Below are 13,382 nucleotides of genomic sequence, written 5' to 3'. Positions count from 1 at the left end.
AGATGACTCTTGATACGGTGATAGAGCATTTGAGGGGATTTGAGTTGAATATTAAGAAACGAGAAACTCAAACTGATGTCATGCAAAATCCGGAGATTTATCGAGCTAGGAAGCCAAATACGGCTGAACCATCTGGATCAAGAGCAAGTGCATTTCTTTCAAATTCTGTTGAGCAAGCTGAGATGTTGGGAGATGAAAATGGTTACTGTTTTGTTGCTGCATCGACTGAGAAGAATAAAGTTTCATCAGATTTTTCTAGAGGTTCGCAACGACTCTTAAGACTATGCCTCTGAGTGTCAAATCCGCTGAAAGTCATGTTAGTCTGTTGGCTGCTTTCATGACATCTTATGAGGCATTGATCTCTAGAAATCTGATAGCTGATCTTGAGTATGAGCAATTGGACCCTGATGATCTTGAAGAAATGGATCTCAAATGGTAGTTGGCGATGGTAGCTCGTAGAGCAAGAAGATTCATGGGATGTACTGGAAGAGACTTGACAAATGGAAAGGTAAAGTATGATAAATTTAAGGTTAAATGCTATAATTGCAATGGATTCGGTCATTTTGCTAGAGAGTGTCATCGACCGAAACAAGAGGCAACCACTAGTTTCTCGAAGCCAAATCTAATTGTTGGAAATCAATCTGGGGCTTCTACTGGATCTAAAGCTTTGGTTGCGCAAGAAAAAGCTGAAAAGTTCGATTGGAGTACTTTCGTGGATGAGTCGGGGAATTCTGCCAATGCTTTTATGGCTGAAATTGTTGATCATGTGGCATGAGCTGAAGAAGAGGCACCAAAGTCGACAGAAACAAAATCTTCTTCTGAATATAAGGTTATTGGGAATACTAGTGAAAAGAATGGTGGAGGAGAAGTCTTTAAGCTGAATATTGTTAAAGGATTAAAGATTGAAGAAGCCATTGGTTATATGGCTCGAGTTTCTGCTCGAGAAGATCAAAAGGTACATTTCAATTTTAACTTCATTGCTGATATCTGTGCCATGTATGTAGATTTGTCTAAGAGAAATGAGGGCTTGACTAGACTCAATGATGAATATGCTTTAGGAATGCAAGCTATTCATAATTTACAAGAAGAAAACTCTATGTTTCGATATAGAATTAAAGATTTAAAATCAAAATTGAAAAAGATGAAAAATATCGTACTATTTTGAAAGCTAAAATTTGTGAGCAAGGTCAAATCATCGATCTTGCTACAACAACTTTTGAAAATAAAGTTAAAGAATTGAGCACAACCTAAAAGGAATTAGTTAAGGCAAATGCTCAAATAACTGCTTTAAAGCTTAAATAGATGATCTTCATTTGAAACAAAAGAGGATAGATGCTTTTGAACCATTACCTAACAAGAAAGGGAAGAATAGGTTGGGTTATGGTGAAGTAGAACCTCCTTTTAATGATAATTATACTTTTCTAAAAACTGATGAAATAGAGTTGAATCCAGTTAAGCCTGAAGATTTTTCTAAGACAGTTAGGATTACCGAACTTCCTAAAGTACATACTTCTGAGGAAGTTAAGTCTGATGAGTCAAAGTCAGTAGTTTTGGCTGAGACAAATCAGATAAGTGATTCTAATAAATCAGTTGAAACTGATATTCTAGACAAATGTCACTCAATCCCAAGTAAGATTCATAAAACTGTGAAGAGTTCGCTTACCAAATTAGAAAAACTTGAACCTAAAATGATAACTGTTTTTACTTTAAAAGGAAAGTCTCAAGTGTTTTCTGAAAAAGAATTAAGTTTGGATAGTTTTAATCCTGACAAAACTGATAAGGCATGGTGTGTTGATGAAAATGAAGTTTTGTACTTAACTCCACCGTCAAAGTTCCCTAGAAAGGTACATTTTGATGAAAGTAACAACAAAGTTGCACACATTGAAAATCTTGAGACATCGAACTCTTCATCGTCTGGTTCAACTGATGAACCTAAGGTTACTCAAAAGATACCTGTTGAGCAAATGATCTGTTTTAAGTGTCGTGAAAAAGGACATGTTGCAAGTATTTGTCATTACAAGAAAAGTAGTGACCAACCTGGCTCTGATACCAATTGTAAGTCCCTTGGCCACCAGATCCAACGAGATCAAGTAACTAATGTATAAGTGCGGAAATTCTTATACAAAAGCAATCAATAACACGAACACGAATATGAATAAGAACCGTATATTACTTCAGTAAATGCAATTACAAGTAAGATACCAAGTTCGGAATATGAAATAATGAAAACAAAACGACTAGAAGATTAACCTTAAACATAAGGTTTAATTTCTATTTATACTAAGCTAATGAACTACTCGGGCCTCAAGTTTCATGGACCGAACCCAACTCGTATGACCATTCGAGCTCGACCAAGTCAACTCGTTGACCAACTCGAGTTTGACTTTATTATATTAGATAAAATAACGTTTGACTTTATTACATAAACTAAAGACTCAAAACGACATTTCACGAATGTTGTTGTCACTAGGAAATACACCAACAACGTATTTTAAGAATAACATGAACAGTTATGTTAAAATAATAATAAAACACAATAATAGAAGATACAAATAAATAAAACAAAAAATAATTAATATACAAAAACGATTATGTTTTAATATCATTTAGTCTTATAATTGATTTAAAATATATAATAGGAATATACATGAAAGTTAGAATATGTACATACAAATGTTAATCACTATGTCGACTTTGATAAGTATTATTAAAATAATTATATGACATTATATATTAATGACTTAATATTAGTGTTTGATAATAATATGGTTGTTAAAATAAAAAATTTATAAAAGACACATGTTCTATAAATAATAAGCCAATATGTACATCAAATAAAAGTCTTAATCATATCTTTTATATATTGGTAGAAGTTTTACATCAATTCAAACCTCGTATATATATATAGATAGATAGATTAGGGATGGGTATGGGACTGTTACCATCTCGTACCGGTCTCGATACCGATGGTATCGATCTTAAAAATGAGAAAAACATGGTACCAAATCCTGAGTAGTCTTGAAAGTATGGATTGTTATTCTTGTTTTCTTTTTTTTTTCTTCTTTTATCTATTTATTTAATTTATTGCATTTTAATATTTATCTTTCACATAAATAAGATGAAGGTTTAGTTTTTGTTCCTGATTTGCAAATAAAGATGATTACTTTATTAATTTTATCTTTCATTTATGATGATTGGTACGTGATAGTAATAAACATGTACCTCTTACAACAAATATGTTATCGGTATATATATATATATATGGGTTGAGTATTGTAAAACACGTATTAAAGTAAAACAAATAAGATAAGATCTTGACCTTTAGTTCATGATAAAAATGATGCATGAGGAATCACGAAGCAATTGATGCACGATGATTTTCATGATGCATCGTAATTTTTAGTGAACAAAAACCTACTGTTTTATTTGTTTTACTTTAATACTTGTTTTATTTTACCTAAAACCTATATATATATATATATATATCTATATAATTATTAAAAGAATAGTAATTCAAGCCTTTTAAAGCCATCTTCAAAGTCAAACTTATGCTAAAAAGTTGCCACGTAGGATTTTATCTACATGGCATCTTCATATGTTTTTAACAATATTTATCTATTAAATAAAAAAACCAACATATATTAAATTAAAAAAAAAACAACGTATACAAAGACATCAATATATTGCATCCATTATTAATCATTAAATCTCATATCCCGTATAAAAATAATAATATTAGATTCAAAGTTTGTAGACAAAGATAGTTACATATATTATAAATCTTGAGTGTATATATTTATTTATCTTTTTAGTTTAGCAATTTCCTTCAATATCTTTCCTGTCCATTATGAAAAATCTGTCCAACACAATGAGTTTTCATTCTAATTCATCCAAAACAATGTGAGTTATTTCCATCCTTTCAATTCAATACTTAGTTTTACAAAAATATATATATATAAATAAAAAATTAAGTTTGTAAATTTTATTAATGAATCTGAAAAAGATTTATCATTCTTTTTGGAAGTCCACGCATACAATAAAGGTAAACTTGAAATTGTGCACATATAACGTTTCAGCCATAGTTAGGTACATTTCGGCGCACTTAACCCTATATTTTTTTCCTAAAAAACCTTTTTCCATGTATGTATTAAACAATTCTTTTTCTTGCCGCACATCGTGCGGGTAAAATACTTAGTATAGATATATAAGACTATCAGAAAGTGCTCGCGTGACACTCTTTGAGCCTGCTACATCAGCGATTTTTTACGTGACGTTACCGTATTAATTGAGAAGACACATCATCAGCCACATGTACATAAGTCAGCATCGACAGCAGCATGTTTTTGAAACAACCACGTATAGTAGCATGTTTTTGAAACAAATATTTAAAAATTACATGCTATACGGGCTTCGGACCCTCGACCTATGGAGCCAAAGGAAGAGAGCTTTCCACCAGACTATTTAGTTTAGTTGTGATGTTTTTCATTTCCATATTATATAACAACGAGGTCATATGAATTGAGTTGTCTTTTATATATATAGATGTGCGGTTATTAGATTTATTTTTTCAAAATAATTTTGACACAAATTTCATAAACCCCAAAATATTTTATTAATATTTATATTTGATGAGAATTTATTAAAATATCTTTGTCATATATAGAATTTTTGGAATTCATTAAATATGTTTAAATAAGATAATTATTATAAAAATTTATAAAAATGACACATGGGATAAAAGCTTATGTGTCAATTTTTAAAAATAGCTTTAAATTGAAAGATATTTTAAAATATTAGGATAACTACTCTTTTAATAGATTTATATATATATATATATATGTCAATATATAATTTTAATTGCTTAAATTTGTCTTTATATATTAGGTCAATAATTACCCATTGGTAATTGTCGTAAAATAAAAAAGAAAAAATGTTAGTTTATCAACAAATTTAAATTTAAACATTGCAGAAGTTTTATATATATATATATATGTATATAACATTCATGATTTTTGACTTATAATTAACGTGACTAAACGTGATTAAATGTAAATTGACTTCACAATTTAGTAAAATTTTTATTTAAATTGACTCGTTGACTTGACGTGTGCTAATTTAATTCATTCGGTGGGTGATGAAATGATTAATATGCTACTTGATATTTTATGACATGGATTGTACTAGTCGAGATTATATTGCGGTATTAAGTCGGTATATGACGTAACGTGATTTTTATTTAACTAAATATGTAATCGGGTGATCCATGGGTCGACCCATGAACCACCCTTGACCCAACCTTATCCAAACCCCACCCAATCCAACTCTTACACTTTTCATCCATTCATTCAACTCCATGCTTTTCTCTTTCTCTCTAAATTAAATGCATGCCTTATCTCTCTCTCTTTCTCTCTAAATTCTTGCTTCATTAATTCTTGTTCTTGCTAGATTTATATTAAATTCATCATTATTATCATTATATAATCATCATATCAAAATTTGAAAGCTTAGGGTGAAAGAAAACTTGATTTATAACTTAATTTCGGGTTTTTAGCTTCCGTGGAGTTTCGGTAAGTCAAATTCTTCTCAACACAAACATTTTATGCTTGTAATCAGGTTTTTAATCTCATACAATCATTCTTGAGTGAAAAATCAAGTCAAATCGATTATGGGTCATAATTAGGGTTCATAATAATGGAAATGGGTCAAAAGTCGGGTTTTCGTTCGTTGGATGGTATGGGTCGAATCCGGGAGGTGGGTTATGCTTTAATTCATGTTAATAAACTGATAAAAACAACTCTTGGTCCAAATTTGAGCTAAAACGCAATTAAATCAAAATTAGGGTTTATATTTTATGAAATAAGTCAAAAATCCGTTTTTAATGCAATTCATGAATTAAGGACCGAATTGGAAGGAGATTTATGTTACTCATGTTCATCCTAAGTTGTATGGTGCAGAAACACGTTTAATTTCCTTTCCCAAATCATTTCAATGGCCGAATTAGGGTTTTATGATGGTAAGTCAAAGTTGACTTTATAAGTCAAATGTTGTGTTCATCATCTTCCTGCCCAGATTTTTGCCCAGCTCCTTACCACCGTCTGGCACTGTCCTGTAGTGTTTGAGACGTTGTCTGGCGTCTCAAACGGTCACCCAACAGTCCGAGACGGTCCCTTGTATCTCGTCATTAAGCCAGGCGGTCACCACACACTCCATTCCTCTGTGTTACGTTCACTTGCACGTTGAATACATCAATTCCAGACCACCGTCTGGGACGGTGGTCCTCACTGTTTTGCACATTGTCCAGAATCCTTGCCCATCGTGTGTGACGGTGGTTGAGCCGTCTTGCACGTTGCTTACCTTTTTCTTGTTTTCCTAAAGCTGCTCCGTTTCTGTTTCTTCTGCTTGTGTCGTGAGGATAGTCAAAAGCCCATATTATATAATAATTTTTGATTGGGCCAGCCTTGCCTTTCCGATCCTTGGGTCGGTTTTGAATGTCCCGAATTTCTCCTCATTTCCTTTTATATCGACATATAGTTTAGTTTGTCATCAAAACAAATTTAGTTTATATTAATATAAATACAATCAAAATTACTTATACACTAATACATACAATTTTAAAATACTTACATTATATAAATAAATTGGTTGGGCATCAATTAGGAATTGATTTGTGAAAGTGATGATTTATATTAATATAAACATATAAATACTTGCATTTTAATACAAACGATATATATATAAACACATTGATAGGTCGTGAACATTGAAGATTCCTGGAGATTTGTAGCCCGTTGGATACTTATAACTTGATTTTAACTTGCTTCCAATCGACAAAGGTGAGTTTCGTAGCCCCTACATTTACTTTATTTGGGGTGGAAAGTGTACTCGTTGTTAAACGGTTGTTGGGTGATACAATTTGTTGTGATATGAATTGAGACGTTAGATATCTAGTTCTTTGATTGTGATACGTGTTATGTGACGCTTACTTGTGACGTTTATAGTTGTGACGTATGACGTATGATATATTATTATGTATTGACGTAACGGTGGATTGACGAATCCACACCCGGTATGATCATGGCCACTTTATTATGATGTTATACTTATGACGCATGACGTATATTATATATTATTATGTATTAACGTGACGGTGGATTGACGAATCCACACCCGGCATGATCATACTCGGGATAAGGGTTTTTGAGCCCATATTATGACGTTTATATATCTATATATATATATATTGACGATTATTGTGACGTGACGTTTATTGTATTGTCTTGTATTGGCGTGACGTGATTAGGTATTCTAATCCTCATTCATTGGTAACGGTTAATATCCCGACAGTTGATTTTATTACTTAAATCTACGAACTCACCAACTTTATTTTGACATATTTTAATACACTTTTCATGTGAACAGGTTAACCAAAGACGTGTTGGATGATTTGATTGATTCGATGCATACTAGGATTGGACTTGGGCTATTCATAGATCCCGCTCATGGGTTATGCTTAGGATCATTTACCATCTTTTGAACTATTATTTTGTAAACGTTTGATGGGCGTGCTCCTTATGCATTATTCTTGATCCGATATTTGTTTCAGAATGATTTGTATGGATTTCCAATCCTTTTAATGCATGTAGACTTGTCTATACTTAATTTCCATCTTGTGCTGATTCCGCATTGTCGGGGTGTTATAATATATAAATATTTGTATTATAATTTTTAAATTTCATGACTTTAATAATAGATCCAATACCTTATTGTGACTAGAGGAAAAACCATGCAAAGCGGCTACGGTGATAGCGATAATGTAGTGGTGCCAACAGTGACTGACGGTTGTGAAGACGGTAATGAAGACAAATAGTGTATGTTATTGATGTAAAAAAAGGTAGTGTAGTTATTTTAGAAGTTGACAGATAGATTTTGTAAATTATTTTATTAAAGATTTTTCTTTGAACATTACTTAAAGAAAATACGTGAAGTAGTAATAAGGAAGGAGTAGTTTAGGTAATAGGGTTAATTATCTGAGAAGTAGCATGAGCTAAGTTTTAATTTATAAGTGACTAATGATATATCAAATAGTATGTCGATTTTTATTCCGTGAGCCATTATTAGTCCACATATAATGTACGGGGTTGGGTATATCTAATGATTAATTAGTAAAATACTTTTGGAACACCAATAGGCGTTAAATGAAAGAAAAAAAAGAGCTAAATATTATATTTTACTTTGATGTGAAAACCTAACAAAGTTCTTATTATTATCGTTATTTATTATTTTATGATTATATCTATAAATAGTTTAATCATTTGAGAAGTATCTGATGTGTGAAAATCTAGTTAAATTAAAATCCTTAAAAATACTCCGAATCGAATACTACACACAATCGGGCAGTGGACCCGTTCGTATGCAATATAGATTAAAGTAAGTAAAAGTTCGTTCCACGGAGACTACAAAGAGCTAGCGAGTTTTAAGTAGTTAAAAAGAGTTTGGTTTTTAAAGACATCACGTCATCTTGATTTTATATTTAAAGTTAGTTGATTAAAAGAATTAGAAATTCATAAGAATTTATCGAAAAGAAAATTGTTTTAAATCAAATAGGATGGGAGGATCATCCACTTCGACTCCATGATACACATTATTTAGGTTGCATATAATTGAAGAACCAATTCAAATATGTTGATTTATAACCGAGAACTAAACAAAGACTCACCCCGTACCCGTCAAGTTCGATACTTTATTCAATTCCCTTAATTAACTAGTTCCATTACTAAGACCGGTACCCCAAGACGCCTTTCAAAACTTTCCTAGCCAACTAATTTTTTTGGTTATTTAGATAACAATTGTGTATATTGATTGTACCCAACCATTAACCCGTTAACTCTTATTAACTATTAATTACTTTCTACCGTACCCGTCATAGAAACAATCGCTTCTGACCAAGCAATCAAAATAACTTCTACACAACCTAAGTTACCACTGAGATCATGCAAAAACTATCCGCAATTAAGAGTTAAATATTAAAGAAGTAATAAGCTAAGATTACGACACAACGTTAAATCAAATCAACTTGAATTCAAAAGATTATGCAACCATTATTCAATGTATCACTTCATCTCAGTGGATGATGAAGTTATTTAGCTAGACATAATCATAAATAAAGCACAAAGAGTAAAAATATAGAAGAACATATTGTACCAATGTGTAGAAAACAAGTAAACGCTAAGAAAATCGATAACCGAATGCCTTGAAGCTCACGAACAACCCTTAGACCTTGATGGACGAAAAAGCTGCTGCGAATAGCCCCAAAGAACCCTAAAATCGACTAGAGGTGATTGTATATCGAATGGGAGGGTTATGGTCTTGTATTTATAGTGAAAAATCAAAAACTCTTCTGCCGACCTTATTTATGCGCCGCACAAAACCACCATGCGCCGCACAAACCATCCAATTTCCATATTTCAGACTTTCCTTAACCCGATATGCGCCGCATGCTCTCTGTGTGCGCCGCAGGCACAATTGCCAAATTCCCTGTCCAAAATCTCACCTTTCTGTGCGCCGCATACGACATCCATGCGCCGCACAAACTTTCAGATTTCGCAAAACTTGTATTTTTCAACTCGTCTTCACTCGTACTCGTCCAAGGATCATCCTAATGCATAAACAATCATGCTAATCCGAATAATCTAGACTTAATCAATAATTATGACGACATCAATCTACCCCCAATAGAGAATACACCAACCCGACACAATCAAGACAACCCCAAACCTTCCAACTAGCATAGGCAACTAATGATCAACCAAGGATTTCGACTATCGGTATGGTGAGGATAGGTTACATATTTAAGTGGATTTAAGGCAAACGAAAGGTTAAGCTCAACATGTTTTCTAAATGTATCTTGCACTAAAAATGAGTGCAACAAGGGTTTAAACAAGGATATTCACTAACCAATGTGATTAACTACTTAAACACATGCATACAAACATGGTTACACAATGATAAACATTACAAAGGGTGAATAAACAAAGAAAACGGGTTTAAATCCTAAATTTACCTCTTTGTCATCTAGCAAACTACGGGACGATCAACTAAGACAAGTTCTAGAATCAACGCAATCACCGGCACACTCATATCAAAGAAGAAATAAACGGAAATGGAATAAATTAACCTCAAACTTGCACATCATAGTTCAAAGCTCTAAAAGAGACTTTTACTTCCGGATAAATCCAAAAGCCTATGAGAGGGACAAATTTACAAGGCAACTAAACCAAAACCGTAACACCTATCAAATCTATAAATGAATCAAGATCTCACATATTTGGGTGTTTTGTGGTAGAGTGTGCTAGTCATGTAATCAATCCCAAACGGATTTGCCTTAACGATCATTCAAAACACATTTCACAGTTTAAAATAGTTTTACCCAAGGGAATATAGCTCAATTACTTACTAATATGATTAAATCTTAAATTACAAAGTAATTAAACTATAGGACAAGCAATCAAAAGTTATAAATCTACTCAATCTTATCAAAAGTCTCAATTTCACCCGGCTTTTTCCTATTTACCTACCCCCCATACTTGAGTTGTACCATGTCCCCATTGTACAATGAACTAAAGACAATCTATGGGAAATAGGTAAAAGCAAAATTAAAAGACAAGAAAAAGAAAATGAAAACTTGCCGGATGTTGGTAAATGTTGGGATGCTAGATAAAATCGTCAAAATGAATGGGCGCTGAACTTACTGCCAGCATATGCATATGAATTGCGCCTCTCCAAAAGCATAAAACACAACCAAAACAAACTTAAACATGATAAGCATTAGAATACTAGTCGAATGAAATAACCAACCAAAACCCCCTATACTTAGTGTTTACCCTACATAACCAAATAAACTACCCTAAATACGGAAAAAGTAAAATGTTAAGGATGCCAACAAAGACATTACAACCAAATCGAAAATAAATGTACAATGTTCTAATAATCCATCTACCAAAGTGAACCACATATAACCATGATGACTAAATGCCCACGGAATCCGGTACCGCCATCTCATTATCAACACATCATCAAAATCAAGGAGAAGGGAACACAGAGGGAACACTGTCAGCACCATCAAGATTACGCTCAGCAGCAAACCAATCATCACCTGGAGCAACATGAGGAGTACCCATACCCGTATGACCTCTAGTCTCCTCTCTCACCGGTGTAGAATAACTAAAGAAATCTCCCCCATATCGAGGAGCACCGGTGTACATCCCAAAACCCGAAGACTGAGATGTAGGGTCAAATGGAGGAGGCTGGAAACGATACTGCTCCTGCTGATATCCCTGCTGAGGGAAAAATTAATCAAATGCTCGCTTGTTAGGAGGCGTGATCGCTGGAGGGGTATAACCAACAAACTCAGTACGCTCAAGTGTGATCCCAAAGTGGACGATAATGCTCTTGCTGGTCCACTACTCGATGTAACATACCCAACATCGAACGAGTCTGATCAAGTATCAAATCCATAGACCCTGCATACCGAAAAGATGACCCTGCAAAAAAAAGAAGTCAAAAGCAGATGATGAAGAAGATGCACCACCCGTGAACCTAGGCTCACTAGTACCATCCTCCCTACGTCTCCTCTGGTCCGGTCTTTGATCCCCCTCAATACTACCAATGAAAGTATCACCCAAACCAGCCCTCCTCAAATCATCCAAGCCAAAGGACAAACAAGGTATCCTATTAAGCTCCCTACTAGGCCTCATCCCATCCACATTCAACTGCTCAAAAATCAAAGCAATATAATTCCCGCAGAAAATCTCGGGATCTCGATGGGTCGCCATATATCGAGCCAAAACATATGGAGCACAAGCATACCTAAAATCTCCTCCCTCCTTAAACAATCTCATCAACCAAACATCTTGAGGTGTTACCTTATCAGCATGGTCACCCCTCTACAGAAAACAATGCGTGATCAACTTATGCATAACACGCATCAATGGATCCTCGATCTCTGTATGCCGACTGGATGATGACTTAACATCTCCCAACCCTCCAATCTCTCTCCAATAACCATTCACATCTTGATCATCATCAAAACCAGAAGTCCCCTTATCAAAAACTCCATTAAGTAGGAAATCATAACCATCAATATCACCCAAAGATCTATCTCCTAACATCCCTGTCAAATAGGCAAACTCTGGCACAGAACAATGCCTCTGTATCCTACCAGCTCGAAAACAAATCACCTTCTTGGTATAGAACTCATTCCCATTCAATCTAGTATCAACTCGAATTGTGCTAAAAAACTCCAAGCACCATTCCCTAACTGGCGAATAATCACAATCAAAAGCTTCCTCCCACATCCTATATGTTTTTATTTGACCATTTGAGTTCCTAAACTTAGTTTGCATCATCCCTCTTAATTCAGTAGCAATCCCCAAAGTTTCAAAATCTCTCCAATTAACAATCTTAGGTTGCATCACCCCATGGTAACGAATCTTTTTAAACTTGTTTAGAAAGTGGATTCTTTCTCGCCCCTCCGAACCTGGAAATGTTGACCAAATATGAGTGTCGGCCGGAAGATTTTCTGCCCTAGAATCCAATGGCATATCCCTATAGGTGAATGGATCGCTAGGCTCCGGGTTCGTGTAATCGTTTCCTTCAACAATTCCTGGAACAAATGTCGGGGCACTTGATGAAGAAGCTACCGCCTTTCCTCTTTGCAAAAACACACAAAACATTCATACAATCACAGTAGAACATCAAACATACCATAATCAAACCAAAACAAACACGAAAAATCGAAAATTTCAGCAACAGACAGTTTGTGCGGTGCACAGATGATCCATGCGGCGCACAGAACTTATGTCAAACAGTTCCTGTAGCAATTTAGGCCCGATATGCGGCGCACAAATCCATTTTCCAGAAATTTTTTTATTTTTCTAGCATTTTTATCGACTTAAATCACTTCCCACCTAAATTCAAACACTATTCAATCATCTTCAAGAACATGACAGGTCAACAAAAGTCAACTCAACCTTTTCAAACCAATTTTGACTCAATCAATCAAAACAATGATGTTTTTCACAAATTAACGACAAATTAGTCATACCCAAACCTTAAACATTATCATACATCAATTTCTCCCAAACTTAATTCACACTCAAAAACCCTAGTTCTAAATTCGAATCCAAATCATGCAATTAAATCAATTTGAAACTAGATACATTCAATTAAAGCACATTCAAACCATTCCCAATCAATAACAATCAAAAGCCCCAAACTGTTTCGAATTTCTTATAAACCCTAGATCCAGAAATTTCAAATTAAACACAAATTTTTTGTTAAAATCAGTTGCATTCATCATAACCCATAACAAAGAATCAAGCAAT

The 13,382-nt window shown here is 33.9% G+C and overlaps 1 long non-coding RNA gene across 1 annotated transcript; it reads left to right on the top strand.

Moving 5' to 3' along the window:
• The first annotated feature begins 5,378 nt into the window (after positions 1-5,378).
• LOC122590776 lies at positions 5,379-7,663 on the top strand. The gene is made up of 3 exons (XR_006322606.1): positions 5,379-5,567; positions 6,751-6,833; positions 7,420-7,663. It is a non-coding gene; the product is annotated as an uncharacterized LOC122590776 (long non-coding RNA).
• Positions 7,664-13,382: the final 5,719 nt, after the last annotated feature.

The sequence above is a fragment of the Erigeron canadensis genome, chromosome 3 (genome assembly GCF_010389155.1).
Source record: "Erigeron canadensis isolate Cc75 chromosome 3, C_canadensis_v1, whole genome shotgun sequence".
NCBI classification, from domain to species: Eukaryota; Viridiplantae; Streptophyta; class Magnoliopsida; order Asterales; family Asteraceae; genus Erigeron; species Erigeron canadensis.
The sequence above is the reverse complement of the archived record's forward strand: the minus strand, read 5'-3'. Positions and strand labels throughout refer to the sequence as shown.